The sequence below is a fragment of the Urocitellus parryii genome, chromosome 3, assembly GCF_045843805.1.
Source record: "Urocitellus parryii isolate mUroPar1 chromosome 3, mUroPar1.hap1, whole genome shotgun sequence".
Lineage (NCBI taxonomy): Eukaryota > Metazoa > Chordata > Mammalia > Rodentia > Sciuridae > Urocitellus > Urocitellus parryii.
The window spans coordinates 199,137,693-199,161,383 of record NC_135533.1 but is presented as its reverse complement, the minus strand read 5'-3'; the positions used below and the strand labels follow the sequence as shown (position 1 = coordinate 199,161,383).

The 23,691-nt window shown below is 38.1% G+C and overlaps 1 protein-coding gene across 3 annotated transcripts in view; it reads left to right on the top strand.

Annotated features, from left to right (window-relative positions):
* The window catches only part of Ano10 (anoctamin 10), a 180,295-nt gene that overhangs the window by 101,422 nt on the left and 55,182 nt on the right, over nt 1-23,691 (top strand). The gene's annotated exons all lie outside the window — the stretch shown is intronic.

Sequence of the window (23,691 nt, the reverse complement as noted above, 5' to 3'; positions counted from 1 at the left end):
GAACACTAGTAATTAATTGTAGATCTTTGCTTCTAGGGATATGGGAGTGACTGGGAATGTATCATATATAGGAATGTTGCCAGTAAAACTGGTTACAGTGTCAATTTTGATACCCCTTATGTTCATCTAGAGGCCCTGAACACCCTTCCTCTATAGCAAGGGACGATGAGGTTTCAGATTGAGAATAGGAAAGGGACAAATAGACTTGCAAGTAGAACATCTGTTTTTTAAGCATAGAATTGTAAAAGAATTTTTATTTTTGTATTTATTGTAATTATTAGCAAATATTTATTGTACAAAGTAATGGGTTTCTGTGTGACATTTTCATACATGCATATAATGTATCTTGATGGTACTTCTTCCCTATTCTTTTATACATCCCCTCACATAAGAGATATTTTATGGCAAATAAGGGAAAAAATAAGAGAAAAAAATGTTTTATTTATACTCGACTTCTTTTCTTAATATTTCTTTTTTAATTGGATATATTTTTGACTGTAAGTTAAAGCTGGGATTGAGCATTTATATTTCTGTAAGTAGATTTCCAACTGAGGGAAAGTGTTTTCTGAATATTTTCTGGATCATAATAGCAGTGCTATGTAATATTAGAGCATCCTTCTAAAAATACTTAATGGAAATTTGTTTTATAATCAGAATATTTCTGGTTAGACATATAGCATTAAAAACTCTGTAGTCTTGATTTACAGTGTAATTTTTTAATTAATCAACTTAAAAATTAAATAAAACTAGCCCTGTTTTATTTTAATTTTTGAGATGATCTCACTAAGTTGCTCAGGCTGGCCTGGAACTTGCCATCATCCTGCCTTAGCCTTCTGAGTAGCTGGGATTATAGCTATGTGCCACTACACCCAGCTATAAACTTTTTTTTTTTTATTGGTCGTTCATAACATTACATAGTTCTTAATACATCATATTACACGGTTGATTCACGTGGATTATGAACTCCCGCTTTTACCCCGTATACAAATTGCTGTATCACATCAGTTTCCCTTCCATTGATTGACATATTGCCTTTCTAGTGTCTGATGTATTCTGCTGTCTGTCCTATTCTCTACTATCCCCCCTCCCCTCCCCTCCCCTCCCCTCCCCTTTTCTCTCTCTACCCCTTCTACTGTAAATCATTACTTCCATTTGTATTATCTTGTCTTGCCCCTCCTTTCCTCTTATATGACATTTTGTATAACCCTGAGGATCGCCTTCCATTTCCATGCAATTTCCCTTCTCACTCCCTTTCCCTCCCACCTCTCATCCCTGTTTAATGTAAATCTTCTTCTCAAGCTCTTCGTCCCTACCCTGTCCTTGTTTACTCCCCTTATATCAAAGGAGTCATTTGGTATTTGTTTTTTAAAGATTGACTAGCTTCACTTAGCATAATCTGCTCTAATGCCATCCATTTCCCTCCAAATTCTATGATTTTGTCATTTTTTAATGCAGAGTAATACTCCATAGTATATAAATGCCACATTTTTTTTATCCATTCATCTATTGAAGGGCATCTAGGCTGGTTCCACAGTCTTGCTATCGTGAATTGAGCTGCTATGAACATTGATGTAGCAGTGTCCCTGTAGCATGCTCTTGTTAGGGCTTTAGGGAATAGACCGAGAAGGGGAATAGCTGGGTCAAATGGTGGTTCCATTCCCAGCTTTCCAAGAAATCTCCATACTGCTTTCCAAATTGGCTGCACCAATTTGCAGTCCCACCAGCAATGAACAAGAGTGCCCTTTTCCCCGCATCCTCTCCAGCACTTATTGTTGTTTGACTTCCTAATGGCTGCCAGTCTTACTGGAGTGAGATGGTATCTTAGGGTAGTTTTGATTTGCATTTCTCTGACTGCTAGCGATGGTGAGCATTTTTTCATGTACTTGTTGATTGATTGTATGTCCTCCTCTGAGAAGTGTCTGTTCAGGTCCTTGGCCCATTTATTGATTGGGTTATTTGTTATCTTATTGTCTAATTTTTTGAGTTCTTTGTATATTCTGGTTATTAGGGCTCTATCTGAAGTGTGTGGAGTAAAGATTTGTTCCCAGGATGTAGGCTCCCTGTTTATCTCTCTTATTGTTTCTTTTGCTGAGAAAAAACTTTTTAGTTTGAGTAAGTCCCATTTGTTGATTCTATTTGTTAACTCTAGCGCTATGGGTGTCCTATTGAGGAATTTGGAGCCCGATCCCACAGCGTGTAGATCATAACCAACTTTTTCTTCTATCAGATGCCGTGTCTCTGATTTAATATCAAGCTCCTTGATCCATTTTGAGTTAACTTTTGTGCACGGCGAGAGATAGGGATTCAGATTCATTTTGGTGCAAATGGATTTCCAGTTTTCCCAGCACCATTTGTTGAAGATGCTATCCTTCCTCCATTGCATGCTTTTAGCCCCTTTATCAAAAATAAGATAGTTGTAGTTTTGTGGATTGGTTACTGTGTCCTCTATTCTGTACCATTGGTCCACCCGCCTGTTTTGGTACCAGTACCATGCTGTTTTTGTTACTATTGCTCTGTAGTATAGTTTGAAGTCTGGTATCACTATACCGCCTGATTCACACTTCCTGCTTAGTATTGTTTTTGCTATTCTGGGTCTTTTATTATTCCATATGAATTTCATGATTCTTTTATCGATTTCTACAAGATATGCTGTTGGGATTTTGATTGGCATTGCATTGAACTTATATAGGACTTTTGGTAATATCGCCATTTTGATGATGTTAGTTCTGCCTATCCATGAGCAGGGTATATTTTTCCATCTTCTAAGGTCTTCTTCTATGTCTTTCTTTAGGGTTCTGTAATTTTCATTGTATAAATCTTTCACCTCTTTTGTTAGGTTGATTCCCAAGTATTTTATTTTTTGGGGGGATATTGTGAATGGAGTAGTTGTCCTCATTTCCGTTTCAGAGGATTTGTCGCTGATATACAGGAATGCCTTTGATTTATGCGTGTTCATCTTATATCCTGCCACTTTGCTGAATTCATTTATTAGCTCTAATAGCTTCTTTGTAGACCCTTTTGGGTCTGCTAGGTATAGAATCATATCATCTGCAAATAGTGATAATTTAAGTTCTTCTTTTCCTATTTTTATGCCTTTAATTTCTTTCGTCTGCCTAATTGCTCTGGCCAGTGTTTCGAGGACTATGTTGAACAGAAGTGGTGAGAGAGGGCATCCCTGTCTTGTACCAGATCTTAGAGGGAATGCCTTCAATTTTTCTCCATTCAGAATGATGCTGGCCTGTGGCTTATCATAGATTGCTTTTACAATGTTGAGGTATGATCCATTTATCCCTAATTTTTCTAGAGTTTTGAACATAAAGGGATGCTGTACTTTGTCGAAAGCTTTTTCTGCATCTATCGAGATGATCATATGGTTCTTATTTTTAAGTCTATTGATGTGGTGGATAACATTTATTGATTTCCGTATATTGAACCAACCTTGCATACCAGGGATGAATCCTACTTGATCATGGTGTATAATTTTTTTGATATGTATTTGAATCCGATTCGCCAGAATTTTATTGAGGATTTTTGCATCAAGGTTCATTAGAGATATTGGTCTGTAGTTTTCTTTCTTTGAAGTGTCTTTGTCTGGTTTCGGAATCAGGGTGATGTTGGCCTCGTAGAACGAATTTGGAAGTTCTCCCTCTTTTTCTATTTCCTGAAATAGCTTGAAAAGTATTGGTGTTAGTTCCTCTTTAAAGGTTTTGTAAAACTCTGCTGTATACCCATCCGGTCCTGGGCTTTTCTTAGTTGGTAGTCTTTTGATGGTTTCTTCTATTTCCTCTATTGTTATTGGTCTGTTTAGGTTGTCTATATCCTCCTGGCTCAATCTGGGCAGATCATAAGACTCAAGGAATTTATCTATGCCTTCACTATCTTCTATTTTATTGGAGTATAAGGATTCAAAGTAATTTCTGATTATCTTCTGTATTTCTGAAGTGTCTGTTGTGATATTGCCTTTTTCATCCCGTATGCTAGTAATTTGGGTTCTCTCTCTTCTTCTCTTCGTTAGCATGGCTAAGGGTCTGTCAATTTTATTTATTTTTTCAAAGAACCAACTTTTAGTTTTGTCAATTTTTTCAATTGTTTCTTTTGTTTCAATTTCATTAATTTCAGCTCTGATTTTAATTATTTCTTGCCTTCTACTTCTTTTGCTGTTGTTTTGCTCTTCTTTTTCTAGGATTTTGAGGTGAAGTGTGAGATCATTTATTTGTTGGTTTTTTCTTTTTTTGAGGAATGAACTCCAAGCAATGAATTTTCCTCTTAGAACTGCTTTCAATGTGTCCCATAGATTCCGATATGTTGTGTCTGTGTTTTCATTTAACTCTAGGAATTTTTTAATTTCCTCCTTGATGTCTTCTAAAACCCATTGATCACTCAGCAACCTATTGTTCATTCTCCAGGTGATGTTTGATTTTTCCTTTCTTCTTTTATCATTGATTTTCAGTTTCATTCCATTATGATCAGACAAGATGCATGGTATTATCTCTACCTCTTTGTATTGTCTAAGAGTTGCCCTGTTACATAGTATATGGTCTATTTTTGAGAAGGTTCCATGTGCTGCTGAGAAAAAAAGTGTAGCTACTTGATGTTGGGTGGTATAGTCTATATATGTCAATTAAGTCTAGGTTGTTAATTGTGTTATTGAGTTCTATAGTTTCCTTATTTAACTTTTGTTTGGAAGATCTGTCCAGTGGTGAGAGAGGTGTGTTGAAGTCTCCCATGATTATTATATGGTGGTCTATTAGACTCTTGAACTTGAGAAGAGTTTGCTTGATGAACACAGCTGCACCATTATTTGGGGCATATATATTTATGATTGTTATGTCTTGTTGGTGTATGGTTCCCTTGAGCAGTATGAAGTGTCCTTCTTTGTCCCTTTTGATTAGCTTTGGCTTGAAATCTATTTTATTAGATATGAGTATGGACACTCCTGCTTGTTTCCGCGGTCCATATGAGTGATATGATTTTTCCCAACCTTTCACCTTCAGTCTATGTATATCTTTTCCTATCAAATGCGTCTCCTGTAGACAGCATATTGTTGGGTCTTGTTTTTTGATCCATTCTACTAGCCTGTGTCTCTTAATTGGTGAGTTTAAGCCATTAACATTTAGGGTTATTATTGAGATATGGTTTGTTCTTCTATCCATGTTTGTTTATTGATGTTACTAAACCTGATTTGTTATCCTCTTTGACTACTTTCCCCCCTTTACTGTCCTACCTCCCATTGTTGGTTTTCATTGTTATTTTCCATTTCCTCTTCCTGTAATGTTTTGCCAAGGATTTTTTGAAGAGATGGTTTTCTAGCTGCGAATTCTTTTAACTTTTGTTTATTGTGGAAGGTTTTAATTTCATCTTCTAACCTGAAGCTTAATTTCGCCGGATACAAGATTCTTGGTTGGAATCCATTTTGTTTAAGCGTTTGAAATATGTTATTCCAGGATCTTCTAGCTTTTAGAGTCTGTGTTGAGAGATCAGCTGTTATTCTGATTGGTTTACCCCTAAATGTAATCTGCTTCCTTTCCCTTGTAGCTTTTTTTTTTTTTTTAAGTTATGTGATGCTTTTATTGATATTTGAAATCCCTTGTAGCTTTTAAAATTCTCTCCTTATTCTGTATGTTGGACATCTTCATTATAATGTGTCTAGGTGTGGATCTTTTATGATTTTGCACATTCGGCGTCCTGTAGGCTTCTAGGATTTGGGATTCTGTCTCATTCTTCAAGTCTGGGAAGTTTTCTTGTATTATTTCACTGAATAGATTGCTTAATCCTTTGGTTTGGAGCTCTGTGCCTTCCTGTATCCCAATGACTCTTAAGTTTGGTCTTTTGATATTATCCCATAGCTCTTGAATGTTCTGCTCATGGTTTCTTAGTAGACTTGCTGAGCTATCTATGTTCTTTTCAAGTTGAAATACTCTGTCTTCATTGTCTGATGTTCTATCTTCTAAGTGATCCACTCTGCTGGTAGTATTCTCAATTGAGTTTTTTAGTTGGTTTATTGTTTCCTGCATTTCTAGTATTTCTATTTGTTTGTTTTTTATTACCTCTATCTCCCTGTGAAATTGATCTTTTACTTCCTGGATTTGTTTGTCAATGTGATCTTTCATTGTCTGATTTTGCTGTCTCATGTCTTCCTTGAGACTCCAGATCATCTGAAGCATGTATGTCCTGAGCTCTCTATCTGACATTCCATCTGTTGCAGCTATTACCTCTTCTAAAGTTGAGTTGACCTGCATTGCCTGTGGTCCTTTCTTTCCTTGTCGTTTCATACTGCTGGCGTTTCTTTCTGCTTGGTGAAATTGTTGTGTCTTTGATATTTTCCCCCTCTATTTATTTATATTGCTCTTGTATAGTTGAAAAATCACCCTTGCAGGGCAGGTAGTGGCTGTGATCCTCCTCCAATTAGTGTGATCCATCTACCATGCTGGCAGGCCCTAGGTCTGCTTTGCTGGTCGGTCAAAGGTCCACCTACCCAGCAGGCACCAGGGGCACCTGTGTCACTCCATAGGTTGCTGGGCCTAACCTCCCGATGGGTTGCAGGTTGGCCTAGCTTGCAGGCACTGGGGGAGGGGCCGGTTCCGCCCCTCAGCAGGCTTTGGGCCCGCTCTGCTGGTGTTCACAGTCCCCCGCCTACCTGCAGACACTGGGGGAGGGGACGGGCCTAGCCCTCAGCCGTCCGCCGGACCTGTCCTAGTGGGTCCGGTCCGCGTTCCCCGCCGGCGCGTGTAGCTGCTGTCACTTGGCTGGTTGCTGGTCCTGACCCGCCCGCCCGTGGCTTGCAGGTTCACCTCGCTTGCAGGCACTGGGGGAGGGGCCGGTTCCGCCCCTCAGCAGGCTTTGGGCCCGCTCTGCTGGTGTACACAGTCCCCCGCCTACCTGCAGACACTGGGGGAGGGGACGGGCCTAGCCCTCAGCCGTCCGCCGGACCTGTCCTTGTGGGTCCGGTCTGCGTTCCCCCAGCTATAAACTTTATATCTTAGAGCAGACTTAGTTTTACAGAAAGTACAGTCACCTGATATACTTATTCCCCCAAACTGTTTCCACTATCATCATCATCTTACTTTAGTCTGCTATGTTATAATTAACATTGATATTATTATTCAAAGTCCTTAGTTTACATTAGTGTTCACTTTTTGTGCTGTATATTCTCTGAATTTTGACAAAGGAATGAGGTCATATATCCACTGTTACAGTAGCATGAAGAATAGTTTTTCCATCCTAAAAATCTTCTATGGTTCACCTATTCATCCTACTCTTCCTTATCTTCCCAAGTCCTTTGACACTACTGTTCTTTTTTTGTGTCTGTAGTTTTCTCTTTTCCAGAATGTTGGAATCATACATAATGTAGTCTTTTCAGACTCACTCCATTTACTTAGTAGTACCCACTTAAGATTTCCCACATCTTTTCAAGACTTGATAGTTCATTTCTTATTACTGAATAATATTCCGTTGTAAATATATACCACAGCTTGTTTATCTGTTCACCTACTGAAAGACATTTTGGTTGCTTCCCATTTTGGCAACAGTGGATAAAGTTTCTATAAACTACAATGTAATTTTAAATATACAATTACAGTTATTCATAAACATATTTGTCAGACCTTCCATTGACTAAATACAGTGTGTCCAAGAATGTTTCTAGATGACACTAGGCATCACAAAAGTAGATAAGTTCCTTGTCTCTTAAGAGCTTTCAGTCTATCTAGGGAAGAGCTTGGTTATGCTTGTGACATGTATGCATTTTCGTGTATACATATGCATATTTAAATATGTGAACAGACATGTGAACGCTTATAAGAACTTTGGTATATTTTAGGCATTTAAACATTAAACACCGAGCACAGAAACGTGTTAGGGAATAATCAGAACCATAGCCAGGGTTTTGGAGGGTCTTGAAGAAGAAGCCTTTGACTGTGATATCTGATTAATAGCCCTTACACATCTCTCATTTAGAGAAGTCTCATTTTCAAAGATAAAAGTGATGGTTCTTGGCATTTGCAGAGCCTTCAAAGTTTTCACTCCAAATAGCACTAGTTCTGAAACAATGATTTTAATAGGATCTGGATTATTATAAAAGAGAATAGAGAAAGGTCCCTGTCTGGTCATATGCCTTCAAATCCTATTGATTTGATGAATCAATATAAGATCAATATAAACTTGAAAGAATTGTCGGGAGGGCACATCATGAAAAGAACCTGTTTGATGTAGGATTGAAAACCCATATAAAGGTTTAGGTAAAAGATTTAAATACTGCCACCACAGGCTGACCTTCCAAGAGTGCTCAGTTTGAAGTCTGGATATGTTCATTACAACAGTTGGCATATAAGGTGCTTTGGAGCTTTGTACAATTTGATTTCTATTCAAAGTTGTATGAGCTCCAGAAACCCTGAAAAACCATTCTCTCTGCAGTCCTGGATCCATGTTAAACTGCCTGCAGATGTGCCAGGTGCGGTGTGGCTGTTCTTCCTCTCCTGCAGACTCTGCCACGGTGTGTTCTCAGTCCTTCTGGCTGACTTTGCATAGGAACCTCACCCTTTTTTCAAGACTTTTTCATAATAGGAAAGTTCTCTGGCTTTAAGATGATCCCTTCAGTCCTTCTTTTAGAATCCCTGAGGGCCTGGGGCCCAGCACTGTGCTGCACACTGGGGATGCGATGGTGATGGAAACAGGGACTGGACTACTGTTTGAAATCCTTAGACATTTCCTGCCTGCCTAGCATCATCTCACAGCTATTTTTAAACAGCACATAATGCATATGAAAGAGTACAGCTAGGAATTATTAGACACCATGGCCAAAGCAGGAAAGTAAGTAATTTTGCTATGAAAGAAAAACAGCTTGTAGATTGAAAGGATTAATAATTAAAGCTTAAAATATGACGTTGGATGCTTGCATTATGCTTCCTCGGGCACTACAAATGAGTACTTATACTCAATGCTAAGGACTCCTTCACTTTGATGAAAGCTAAATAAAGCATCAGTGTTTTCTCATGTAATTTTGTAGCTACATTGATGGGAAAATTCTAAATTCCTCTGTATCTTATTTTAATTATTTTTACAATTTGATGGGTGCATATGTAAATCTGACACTATTGTTAGGATTACTGTTAAAATTTAAAAAGTAAGTATGACTGCACCATGTTTATACAGTCCTCTTAATCAACTTTATTGAGGAATAATTTGCACATAATAAAATGGCACATTTTAAATGTTCAGTTTGATGAGTCTTTATAATTGCACTCTACCACCACAGAAAGATTTAAAACATTTCCATTACTCCAGAAAGTTCCCTCCTCCTTCCCTGCAATCAGGCCCTCCTGCTCCTCATTACGGGCTGTCACTGAAAGGTTTTTTTTTTTTTTTAAATCACATAAAAACCAATTGCCTATTCTAGAAATTTGTATACATGGAATAACACCGTAAGTATTCTTTGTATTTGGCTTCTTTATTCATCATAATGATTTTGAGATTCATCCACGCCATTGTGTGTATTTTGTTTCTTTAAGTACTATTTCATATTATAAATATACCATGATTTCCTTATCCATTCATTCAGTGATGGACATTTTGATTGTTCCCTGTGTTTTATTCTTGTGAATGGGGCTCTAGCGTTCAGACTTTTCATGTGCATGTGTTTTCATTTCTCCTGGGTGCACACCTCAGAGCAGAATCACTGCATCTTTTGGTAAGTGTATGTTTAACTCCTTAAGAAATCATTGAACCTTTTTCCAAAGCAATTCTAACATTTTACATGTTATTTATGCTCATCCACACTGCTCATCTCTGAGTTCCCCATGTGTGTGTTGCCAGTTTCCACAGTGCTGTGCTGGGTATCCCAGTTTAGGGTTCCTGCTTGTGATGTGTTGTGAGAGTTTCTCTACAAAAGGCAGGTGTTCCTAGGGGAAGCACAATGCATTCTAGACTTTCATAGAAAGACCAGATTACTGTCTTCCATTGTTCCCTGCACCAACTGTGGATGTCTCAATGGTCTTTATCTTTTTTCCAAGCTGACAGGCAATGGGGGAACAATAATGTACTTGGATCCCTTGGTTGTGGAACAGCTAGAGTAATGATCAAAACAATTTAATTTGTATTTAGAATTACAATACTCCTGAACTGTGGAATAAGGCTGGCCTCACTCATGAGAAGTATGCTTGTGGAGAGAGGCAGACCCCTGAGGAGCACTCAGCTGTCCTGGCCATCTGTAGTGGTAGAAGAACTACTTGCCAGCATGGATCTCAGGCCTCCTGTCATGTCTGAGCCTCTCCAACCCCACCATCCAAAGTTAAGCTTGCCTGATGCACAAAACACTCCCTGGGAGGGCTGAGCAGGAGCAGAGGTGTTGGCAGACACTGGCAAGAGGTCCTGCCCTCAGCTGCATCCAGGGCAGCACTGAAGCCCCTGCATCATGAGGGTCCACCTTGCCTCTCAGCCATACTCACCTCACAGTGCTCTGCTCAGTTTCCTTCCATAAGTCATTCTTCTACTGTGGCCTCAGGTAAATATTTCCATGGCCGTCTAGAACCCTGGCCTGTTGCCAGCAAGCCCTCCCTCAACCCTCAGCCTTTTTCCAGAAGACTGTCTGGCTGTTTGCCCCTGCCCAATAGACCACATGTGTATTGCTCACTGAATGGGAGGATGTCAATTTTGTCACACCCCACATACTAAGGAAGTGCACTGGATTGAGCCCAGGCCCAGTCCTCTTTATTTGTGACTACCAATAAAATGGAACATAAGGTGAAAGAAAACAGCATGGCTGATGGGACAGAAAGTGAGTCTGAGAAAAAGAGAAGTGCCCTATGGTGGGATGGCAAGGTCACCCCATGGCCTTTGGACCAGTTTGACGCTGTGATACTAAACAGTGCTATCTCTCTGCTCTCCAAGTGTTTATGTTCAACTTAATTCTACATCATTCAAGGGCTCAGAGATTTGTCTCACCATGGTAAATACAATTGATTCAGAGGTCACAGTATACAAGGTATTGATTTAAGGTGGCTGAGAGATTGAATACTCTGTTTCTTTCTTTTTTTTTTTTAGATGTTGATGAACCTTTATTTTATTCATTTATTTATATGCAGTGCTGAGAATTGAACCCATGCCTCACACATGCTAGGCGAGTGCTCTACCACTGAGCCACAACCCAGCCCCTGAATACTCTGTTTCTTGTCTCCTACTTCTTCATTTGGTGTTAATGGAATTCATAGTTTTTAGGAGAATTCACATGGGAATATTTTCCATGTGGAAATATTTTCAGAATATTTTATTGATATAGAAAATAAAAGGAAGGTATAGAAGAATTTTGTGCAAATTAAATTATTTCATATTAAATTTTTAAAACTTTTCAGGTCTACGTTGTCTAGTTCTAAGAACATCTTACTAAGAAGGGAAACCTAGGAATCCTGGTATTTTAGAACAGATTTTTACAAGGTGTGTCTGTCTTACATCTTTAAGGAGATTCATCTGTGAAGTGCTATTAAGGATCTTGTCGCACAGTCAGCTTTGTTTTAAGGGGTCTCTTGATAAAAATTCCAGGATCAGCATTACAACAGGTCTCCAGTGTTTCAGTATTTCTACTTTACAAATAAGAAAGATCATACATAGCATAATGAGGATATGTTGTTCTCTCCCTTTTTATATGTAGCAAGCTAGGGAAGGTGTAAGGGTCCTGATCCTTCTTCCAGGCTTTGCTCAGCCACTCTCTCTGTTGCCAGGAGCTCAGTGTCACTCAATGAAATGAGACAAAGAGACTAAAGTGATTATTCCAAGATCTCACAAAAACTTCCATATGATTAGGAATTGGGGGCCTTGTATATACCATTGGGGGCCCATATATACCATAACAGAGTGTTCCTCACAGCACTGAACATTTTAAATGTGTTTTCCACTTGGTGCTGATATCCTTCTTGCAGTTAATTTTATTTTAGAATGTAATTTGTATTTTAGAATGAGAAACAACAACAACCACAAAACATGTGATGAACTGGCAGTCAATAGGAAATATATATCAGCTCTAAAGTGAAACAAGAGCATATTTTTGCAATAAGATGGAGCTGTCACAGTTAACTCTGATATGTGCAGATTACAATCTGCTAAGAGGTATTTCATGTGCTAAGCAATTAATCATTGTGTCAAGTTCAATTTTATAGGAGACTTTTCATCTACTCTTCTCTCTGAATTTATTTCAAAGCATGATCAAAGCTTTACTCTTCATTAGATTCAGCATTCACTAATTTAGATTTTGGCAAGTGTTATCTAGTTCCTATTATATGCCATCCATAAATTGAGATAATGATGGTACCAAAACATGTCAAGATATAGAATGGTAATATACTGTTGGGTGTGTTGTCATGGTACATTACACATAGCTCTGAAGCAAGATTTATAAGTAACAAATACTAGGAACTTTAAGAAACACAATCCTACTGTGTTTTATTCACGAAAACAGTGTTGTCCATTTCCCCACATGATCATTTGTCAACTCAACTCCAAAATCAAGCTCATCCTACTCTGTGCTTCATGACACAGGCATCTTTGACTGTATTTCATTGATTTTCACTTTTATAACCTTCTACCTATATGAACACCCAATTGATGTATTTCATTTGTGTCTTTTTCTTCCATCTTCTACTCATTTACTTAAATAGTATTGTTTTGTGTATGTTTTAATTTTTGAGCATGGTTTTGGGCTCTGACTCTCTAATTGTATTTTCTCTCAGTATCATATTTATGGCATCTATGTTGCTGTATATAAATCTGGTTCATTGCTTCTGACTGTTGCATAGATTTCCATCTTTTGAATATACTAAAGTTTATTTATCCAGTCTCCTAGTGATGCACCCCTACAGCTACAACTATATAAGGATGCACAACATTGTATTGGCTTCCTTGTTGGATGTGTGCAGGAGCTTACACTGGAGCACAGCTGAAGAAAATGCCCATGGTTAGCAGGTTTTTAGCATTTTCAAGGTAAAATTCAGTGTAATATAAAACTTTAGGAACCTTAAAATATTCATGTTTTATATAAAAGATGACATTCGAAAGTGCAGTTGAGATTACCATTAATTATAAACTGCAGTGTCTGAAGAGTCTATTTTTGTAGCGTCCTTTTCCTTTTCTCCTAATGACTCTGCAGGTGTTGGTGACTGCTGCACCTGCTGAGCACCAGGCTGCCAGGCGGGAGCCAACCAGAGTTATCTGAGGAATAGGCAAATGTAGCACATCAGTTTCTATTTAGAGAATTAATTATATCATCTTGTAGCAGGTATTTAGGTGGTTTGTAAAGATTGTTTATATCCCTTTTGCTTTTTCTTCATCTTTCTGTATCTTAAGGATTAATTAACTCTGTTCCTGTTATACTTTGAACTTGTAAAATAGCACTGCCTGGAGGGCATAACTTTCAAGAATAAATACTGCCTCATGTGCCACAGGCTATATATGTAAGTCTGCTAATTTTAATCCATTTTCCTCTATACATAGATGTCCTCCTACCCTAGCTTCTCTCAAGATTTTCTCTTTGTCTTTAATCCTATGCAGTTTGAATCTGAGATATGCCTAAGTATAGATTCGGGGATATTTAACAAGCTCTGTGCTATATGGGCTTCCTAGATCTATGATTTGGTGCCTGTCATAAATTTTGGAAAGTTCTCAAGTATTTCTCCTGTTCCATTCTCTCTGTTCTTCTTCTGTTATTAAAATTAAGCATATATTATACCTTTTGATAGGTTGCACAGTTGTTCTTTTATATTGTTGTGGTTATCATTGTTACATTATTTTTCTCTTTGCATTCTGTTTTGGAAGCTTCTTTTGAACTGTCTTCAAGAGCACTGATTTTCCTTGACTGTATCTGATCTACTGATGAGCCTGTATCTTCATTTCCTTTATAGTATTTTTAAAATTCTAGCATTTTCCTTTAGATTGTTTCTTAGAGTTACCCCCTCTGTGCTTACAGTAATCATCTTTTGCAGCTCTCAGCTGTACTCCATTGTTACTATTCTGCTGCCACATCTATGCTTCCAGTGGTAGAACTTTATCCCATGTCCACTCCTATTTTTCCTGGCTGCATGACTCCCAGTCAACCCTCTTGAAGCCATCACCCCTGGCTCCTGTTGACTTCATCTTTCCCTCACTCTCAACGGTAAAAGAGGGTGGAGAGGCTTCTTCTAGCTGGAATTGAGTTTCAGAATCTACCATGGTACAATCCTCCTCCTCAAGGAAGCTTGGCAAGGGAGGCTCTGGGCAGTGTTCCATGATGGCTTCTCTTCCCTTTTTCCTGCAAGACCCATGAGAGCCTAGTGGGGCTCCTAAGGGAAACCTATAAAAATTGGGGGCGAGGGGCTTCCATAAGCCTGCTTCCTTTAGAAGTTTCTCACTCATGCTAATTCACACGCAGCCACCAGCAATTCATCAAAATTAATTATATGGCCATGTACCTGTTCCTGTGAGTTTGTGGCTCCAGCAGCTTCTGCCTCAGCTAAGGAGGTCTTGGTGGCTGTATCCCCCTGAGTGTATCTGTCTCCAGATCTGGGGAGCAGTGGTTTATCCTCAGCTTGTAGGCAGGTTCAATAAAATAGTTGATTTTCACTTTGTCCAGCTTTTTCTTGTTGTATTGACAGGAGCTGTAGCTTCTAAGCTGTTTACATGTCGGAGCCCAAACCAGAAGTACTTCTTAGTCTTTTTGAGGACACTTTATTTGGTTTTACATAAGTTTGTCAGAAATAGTAAACCAAAGCCTAAAGTTAATAGTAAATGTGCAAGTTGCTTCCAGAGGAACTTGTTAGGCAGATGCTTCAGTGACGGAGCAAATGTTATCTGGTCAGTGGAGCAGCTGGGAAAGGTCCACAGTGGGGCAGACAGTTCTTGTACTTTCCCACCCACAGTCTTCCAAGGTTTTCTTCTTTGCAGATTAGGTTTCCCATGATAGTTTAGGACTTTCCTGTCATTTGTCACCCATTTAAGCAGCTGAAGCCATTGATTTGGTGCAGTTTGGATATAAAGCCCATGATTTCTGGTCACAGTTTCTTAACATAGAAGCACATTGTTACTAGAGCACTTCTCTTAAAACTGTAGGCAGTGGCACTGTGGCCTTTAGCAGAACTTCTGCACATATCAATGGTCAGAGTTGGTTTATATTGAAGATTTACAAAAGCAAGAGGAGCCATTTTCTCATCTATAAATAGGTACCATCTGATTTTTAGGAGGTTCCATTGAAGGACACAGACATTCTTTGAGATAATGTCTTTCTTCTAAAAAACAATTGTTAAAATGTTGCTACTAAAATTTAGAAATTCCAACTGAGTTGAAAGTGGTAAGATGAACCTATTTGACAATATAGCAACATAGTAATTTTAGAGATTAGCTGTGTTTTACCAGTCACCAAATACCAGGTATCACAGTACAGATGTTAGTCATCACTGGAGGAGAGCCAGGCTTGATGGCTCACTAACTTGCACTGTGTTCTCCAGGAGGCACCTGAGCGTAGGTGTTCCTATACTCAGACTGTGCTCTCCCTGGTCACCATCCATTCAGAATCTTCTGGCACCACAGAAGATATTGTGGGTAGAAACAGCATTACACAGAATGAAGAGCCTAGGGCAGCCCTGCCATGTAGTCTCCTCACCACCGAAGCCATTAACTTATTTCAGCTCTAAAACCTCCACATTCCTGACATGGCAACAGATAGGACTGTCCAGCAGGTTGCTCTCTGTATACTCAGCTGAGCTTCTTAACTGTTGTATAGTGTATTAGGAGTAAAGGAAGATGGTGTCTGGTGTCCTGGGGGATGAGAGAGAAGCACAAGTCTGGCAGAATCCCTGGCAGAGCAGGTATGGAAGCAGCAGTCCCTGGGGACACCACTGCTACCCTTCTGAGACTTCATCATCAGAGATTCCTCCAGTGTTTACCATGCCTGCATATGTGAATATAAACAGAATTTGGGGAGACCAAGAGTTAAGGGACAGTTCAGCTGGACCTGGACTATACCTCAAAAGGAGCATCAAATCCATTTCCTGTTAAGACTCCACCACTGAAGTTTCCTGAACCCTATTTATCTTGACGTGTGCATGTCAGCTTTTCATCACTGAGTCAGAAATAGTAAGTTAGTGAGAGAAACTAACTTAAAAGGAAGAAATGTTTATTTTGGCCCAAGGTTTCAGAGGTTTCAGTCCATGGTGCCTTGGCCCTGTTGCTTTGGACCTGTGGCAGCACAACATATTATGGCATATAGCACAACAGATGTGGCATACATACATGGCAGAGGAGTCCTGTTCACCTCATGGCAGCCAGGAATTGAAAACTGAGAAAAAAGAAGGGGCCAGGACCCCAGTTTTCCCTTAAGAGTAGCCTGCCCAGGGAGCTAATTCCCCTTATGATGGCCCACCTTCTAAAGGTTTTACCACCTTCTAATAGCACCATGGAATGGACTGGGGACCAAGCCTTCAACCTGTGGTGGGCCTTTGGGGACAGTCACGATCCTCACTGTAACACCACAGCTGTGTCAGGCGACGAGCCAGTTACTAATGAGCCAAGCATTTGGCAGGTGGCATCAGTGCACCCTCTCTGCCTGCTTGCAGAGCCATAGCCCTCGGTGTCCCCAGGAGCACCACATTTGGCCTGTGCTTAATGGTTTAGGGGTTACAGGTGTGTGTTTCTCCAGGGTGACTTAAATTCTCACTTAATGGTTTAATTAAAGTAAATGAAGTGAGTATATAGTAAAATTAAGCGACTATTGTAGTGTATCACTTTGCTTCCAGGCCTTCCAGAGCATCACCAGGCACACAGTTATTAAGTGTGGCTTGTTTTTTGTTTTACTTGTCAAGTAATCAAAATAATTATTGAAAAAGCAAAGCAAGCTCCAAATAAAACAACCCTTTGGAGATCTCACTTCCTTTCCCCATCATCACATCTGGCTTAGAAACTGCTTTGTGCATGAAATGTGAGTCTGAATGGGAGAGAAACAAACTTGACACATGTAAATTGCTTTAAGAAGGTTTAAGGTGTGTTCTTTGGTGACACAGGGGTAGCCAACGCCTTTAAAGCCAACTTTCTCACCCCAATGACAATTGACAACCCCATCATACAGTGTCCTGCAGTGTCCTCCACCTATTTGGAACCTCTTGGTTAGTAGGTGCCTACAGTAGAGATTATATTTTTAAAAGGAAGAGCCCATGGGTCATAGATTTTAACTTATTCATAACCCCTTAAATTTGTTCCTTCTATTAATTTGATCTAATGGGCATATTTTTCCAAGCTACTGTTGAATTAAGTGAAGGGATAAAGGAGGAGGTAGAAAACATTTCATGTTTTATTGTAATCAGGCACTCTTATCTCTCATTATTTTGACTCTCCTAACATTTTCTCACTGTGGTTTTTCCTTTATGTTTCTCTTAGATTTCAGCTTTCCATTAACCTTTTTTTTTTTTTTAAAGAGAGAGTGAGAGAGGAGAGAGAGAGAGAGAGAGAGAGAGAGAATTTTTTGATATTTTATTTTTAAGTTCTCGGCGGACACAACATCTTTGTTGGTATGTGGTGCTGAGGATCGAACCCGGGCCGCACGCATGCCAGGCGAGCGCGCTACCGCTTGAGCCACATCCCCAGCCCCTCCATTAACCTTTGAAGCCCAATTCTTTATGCACTTATCTTGGGAAATAGCCCATGCAGACAACCCAGGCTCCAAGGTCTACCAGGTCCCTGGTGCTGTGCTGCCCTGAGGGCATTTTCTCAGGGCAATCTACCAGGCGGTTGCAGACCCCGCAAGAGGCCTCCTTTTAAACTCCAGAGAAATTTCCTATTTGTCATGTTATTGAAACAAATTGGATAATGCTTTCTCACCTTTTGATAAATATTCATTTGAGTCAGTTAACTGATTAAAATAGTTAGTGAGAGTTTTCAGGCCCTTGTGCAGGCTTTTATGCCAAAGGACTGCAAATTCCAGCCAAAGGACCAGATCATCCTATTACTAATTGGCACCCATTTGTTTAGTGTTGTCTGTGACTGCTTTTCATGCTCCAAGGATGGCAGAGTTGCATAGCTGTGATAGAGACTATGTGGCTGCAAAGCCTAAAATATATACTCTGAGGTCCTTTGAGCTCTAGACTAAGAGAATCTTCTGTGATGGAGATTGCATTGATCCTGTAGCTCACTTTGGGTGGTACAGGCATTTTCACAATATTAAGTCTTATAATAAAGAATGCAGGATGACCTTGAATTTATTTGTATCTTCTTTAATTTCTTGTGTCAGTGTTTTGCAGTGTTCAGCATAGAAGTCTTTTAAATTCTTTATTCCTAAGTATTTCAGTCTTTTGCTGTTGTAAGTGGGATTGTTTTCTAAATTTTCTTTTCAGATTGTTCATTGTTAATGTATTGAAAAGCAACTGATTTTTGCATGTTGATTTTGTATCTTGCAACTTTACTGAATTCATTTTAGTTCTGTGTGTGTGTGTGTGTGTGCAGTATTAGTGTTTACCACTTAGGATCTTGGCATCCGCAGACAAAGGTGATTTTACTACTCCTTTTCCAATTTGGATATCTTTTATTTATTTTTCTCTGGCTGGAACTTCCAGTATGTGTTGGATAGAAATGGCAAGAGTGGGCGTCCTTGCCTTGCTCCTGACCATAGATGTAGAGCTTCCAGTTTTCCACCATTGGGTATTATGCTAGCTCTGAGATTTTCAGATATGGTCTTTATTACTTTGAGGTAGTTTATTTTTTTCCTTTTGTTTATTTATTTTTAAGGTTTTTTTCCTTTCCACATTTTAATTGGTGTGTAACATTGTATATAATGATGGGATTTATTGTTACAATTTTGTGCATGCACACAATGTAACAACATAATTTGATAAATATCACTCCCCAGCACTTTCTTTCTCCTTCCTGTCCTCCCATCTTTTCCTCTACTGACCTCCCTTTGATTTTTCTGAGATCCCTGCCCCCCCCACACACACTTTCTTTTCCTTTTGTTCTCTAGCTTTCACTTCTAAGGGAAAACATAGGATCCTTAACCTTTTTAATTTAGCTTATTTTGCTTAACCTCAAGTTCCATCCAGAGGTAGTTTATTTCTATTCCTGATTTATTGATTTTTTTATTTAATCATGAAAGGGCATTGAATTTTATCACATACTTTTTCTGCATCAATTGAAATATCATGTGGTTAATATACCATTTAATATGATATATTAAATTCATTGATTTTCATGTGTTGTTCCACCTGTGCATTGTAGGAATAAATTCCAGTCATGATATATGAATGTGCTGTTGAGTTTGGTTTGCTTGTATTTTGTTGAAGATTGTGCATTCATCTGATCCAGGATATTGGTCTGTGGTTTTCTTCTTAGATCTCTGGTATTGGTATCGTGGTAATGTTGGCTTTACAAAATGATTAGGAAGTGTTTCTTCCTCTTCAGATTTTTGGAAGATTTTTCAAAGTAGCATTAATTCTTTAAATGTCCTGGGCTTTTCTTTGTTGGGTCATTTACAATTACTGATTTAAATTCCTTGATAGATGATTCTGTTCAGATTTTTTTTCCCTGCATAATCTTATCATGGTAGGTTGTATGTTTCTAGGAATTTATCTATTCCTTCTAGGTTATCCAGTTTGTTAGTATATAATTATTCATAGTTAGACTCATAATCCTTTTTATTTTTATGGCATCAGTTATAATGTCTCTTTTTTATTTGTGAATTCTGATACATGATTTTTCTCTTTTTCAGTAGTCTAGTTAATTTTATTGATCTTTAAAAAACTGAGTTTTATTGTTTTTTAATTGGTTTTCTAGTCTCTATTTAATTCTTCTCTAATCTTTATTATTTCTTTCCTTCTGTGAACCTTAGTTTTAGTTCTTTTGTAGATTCTTAAGATAGTCTAAGTTACTGATTTAAGAAATGTAGGTATTTACTACTATAAACTTTCTTCTGAGTGCCACTTTTGCTGCATCTCTTAGTTTTGCTATGTTTTTGCTTTCATTTGTCTTGAGATAGTTTCTTAATTGGGAGTGCAGCTCACTGGTAGAGCCCTTGCCTAGCATTCATGAGGCCCTGGGTTCAATCCCCAGCATTGAAAAAAAAAATTTCTAATTGCCCTTATGATTTCTTTTTTGACTCATTGATTGATTTTTGTTTTGCTTTGTTTTAATTTCCATACTCAAATTCCATTTTTTCTTTTGCTTTTGATTTCTAGTGTTATTTCATTGTGGTTGGTAAAGATACTTGATATAACTTCAGTCTTCCTAAATTTGTTAAGACTTGCTTTGTGGTCTAATGTCATTTATCTTGGAGAAAGTTCTGAGTACACTTGAAGAAGTTTACTCAAAGTTATTGATTGGAATATTTATGTTTACTATGTCAAATTGGTTGACAGTATTGTTTGAGTTCCCTGTTTCCTTACTGATCCTGTGTCTGACTGTGCTATCCATTACTGAAAGTGGGATATTGAAATCTCTGACTTGTTTTACTGTCCATGTCTTCCTTCAAGTCTATCAATGTTTGCTGCAATATTTGACTACTCGGATGCTGGATGCATATGTATTATAGTTGTTCTATCTTCCTGGTGAATTTTATCCTTCCACGATGTCCCTATTTGTCACTTATTATAGTTTTTGACTTAAAGTCTATTCTGTCTAATGTAAGTATGATTACCCCTGCTTTCTTTTGCCTACCATTTGCATGGAGTATCTTTGTTTCACTTTGATCTGATGTGTATCCTTTCATCTTGTAGCATATAGTATATCTTACTTTTAGATCTATTTAGCCATACTGTGTCTTTTGTTTGGGGAGTTTTATCTATTTACATTTAAAGTAATTATCAGTAGACAGATTACTATTACCGTTGCAAATTGTTTTTTATATGTCTTGTAGTTATTTTGTCCCTCTTTTCCTGTCTTGCTACCTTCTTTTATATTTTGCTAGTTCCTTTTCTCCTTCTGCTCTTCTGGTAATAGCTTAGTTTGTTCCTTTCTTATTTTCTTTTTTTGTATTTTCTACAGGTATTTTCTTTGTGATGACCATGGAGATTACAGTAAACATTTTATGATATGCTAACAACTGATTTTATTAATCTGATAACAACTGACAATAACTTCAGTAGCCTACAACAACTCAGTGCCTTTTTACCTCTTCCCCTTGCCACTTTATATTATTAGCATCACAAATTACATTTTGTCCTCATTGTTTTATACTTTTTACTTTTATCTTTTCAATTCAATACCAAATTGAAGGTGATCTACACATCACCATTATTGAAGTATTTTGTATTTGTCTACATATTTATCTTTACAGGATAGGTTTAATGTTTCATATGCATTTGTGTCTCTCACTGTCTAGTGTCTTTGAATTTGAACTTGAAGGATTCCCTTTAGCATTTCTTTTAACTCAGATTTAATGGTTATGAACGCCATCTTCTTTTGTTTATCTATTTATTTCTTCTATATGACAATTTTTCAAGATGTAGTATTCTTTCCCTTCAGCACTTTGAGATATTATCCCATTTCCTTGTGCCTGTAATGTTTCTGCTGTGAACTCTGCTGATGATCTTCTAGAAGCTCCTTTGTACGTTATGAGTCACTTTTCTCTTGGTGCTGTCAACATTCCATCTTTGTCTTTGATTTTTCATAGTTTGGTTATAATGTGTCTTGGTATGGACCTCTTTGTGAATTTGAATGTTTTCTTCCTCAAATTTGGGGAGTTTCAACCATTATTGAATATGCTCTGTCCCCTTTCTTTCTCTCTTCTCCTTCTAGAATTCATCCAGTTGATAGTGTCTCATCAAACTTTCTTTACTTTTCTCCATTCTTTTTTTTTTTGATTGTTTGTTTTCTTTTTCCTGTGACTCAGTAATTTCAAATGACCTGTCTTTTGAATTTGTCTATTCTTACTTCTGCTTGGTCAAGCCTGCTGTTGAATTTTTCAGTTCAGTATTATATTATTATCATACATGGGCCCTGCTTTTCTGAATCTGTTCTTTAATGTATCTACTTTGTACTGACTCCTTGGCACAATCTTTTCCTTTTTGTGGGGGTGGGCAAATCTGACATTGTCCCCTCTCTAGGGCTTCTTTGGGAAAGAACCTGCCTTTGTCTCAGAAGACTTAATCAGCATTTTCCATCCACATCATTGGTCCTCTCCTCAGAAGTTTTGGCAACTTCTCATCATTCAGTCTTGTTCCTTTTAGAAAATATATATTTCTGTCATTTCAGGGAACCCTTGGGAAGAGGTAGATATGATATATATGTTTAGCAGTCTACTACCTTAAAATGAAAATTCCTGAGGTTATTTTCTTAAAATCCTAATTCCATAATATTTACTTTCTCTGCCCCACTGGGCACATTCATAAATGTATTTGGACATGTAATTTGTCTGGTAATCAGGAGAGGACTCTTTCTGAAGGAGTTTCTGTTGTTAAGTTGAGGCTGGATTCTGAATGCAAAGAGATAATGCTGCAGATATGCCACTACAGGAATCAGAAAAAAAAGTTTCCCCTCATATTAATGCATGTTCATTAAAGTCTAAGGATAGAGAGATCACACATGCCACTATCCAAAGAAAACCACTGTGGAGACATTTTAAGAAAATAAATTATAGAGAATTAATCATAAAAGTATGTTGATATATGTACTTAAATCAGTTTCAATGCTCTCATGTTTGAATTAATATTACCAAATCAGTGCCAGCTGTTTTAGTTCATGAGAGTTGTAAATAGTTCCTATGGAAACCATGTCACTAAGGTCTGTGGCAGCCTTGCTCAGTCAGATAGCCAGTCCGAGCACACCTTCCAGATGGCTTGCCCAAGGGAAGCATGTTCTTCCTCAGCAGGATCATTTTGTTTTGTTTTGTTTTTTAAACCAATTCCCACTAAGACGTGGAGGAAGAGGAAATGGGTACAGATTTGTTAGGAGAGATGGAAAGAGGCCAGTGACGTGGTCTTCGTGGGGCTTTGGCAACCTAAGGCCACCCAGTTTCTGAAAAATATGAAAGATTTTTTTTCATCTACTAAATTATTTATTTCTTATTTGATATGTCAACTGAAGAGAACATCTTACATTAAATTATACCTCAGTACTCTAATAGAATAAAATAATGGTGTGGCATAGCCTTTTCTTAATTGTTTATTCTCTGTAGATTATATCCAGATTCTTATTAATTGAATTCATTCAGTTCAGAAATACAGTATGTGATATCATCTGATCCAGGCTGTACCATCTAGTTTTCCTGCTCTTGACCCCTAATCAGCTTCTTCCAGTGTCACCCTTGGTCATGGTGGGCAAGTCAAAGTGAAGCCTACCTAACCCTGGTCCACTCCAGACTTCTTGCCTGGCCTGACCAGTCTTCTGATTGAATTATTGCTTGTTCTGGCATTTCCCACGTCATGCTTCTCCCAGGAGTTATCTACTTACTATTTATTCCTCATCCTTCTTTTGATAAATGTCACAGTAAAGAATTCATTTAATTTTTTTCAACTGTCTTCTTTTTCTGTTGAATGTGTAGCATTTCTTGAAGGCTAATCTGTCTCCTTCATTGATTTTCTTAATGCCTTTTAATTATTTCTTACTTTTAAAAGTACACAGCAATTAATGTTTTGTAATTCATGCTGTCCTCACAGAGGCTTCATTCTTTTGATTGCTCAGATATCTGTGGGTGTGGATCCTAGATCACAGGTGATGCTAGGATTGGAGAAGCATCAGTAAGTTGAAGCTAGATGTCTG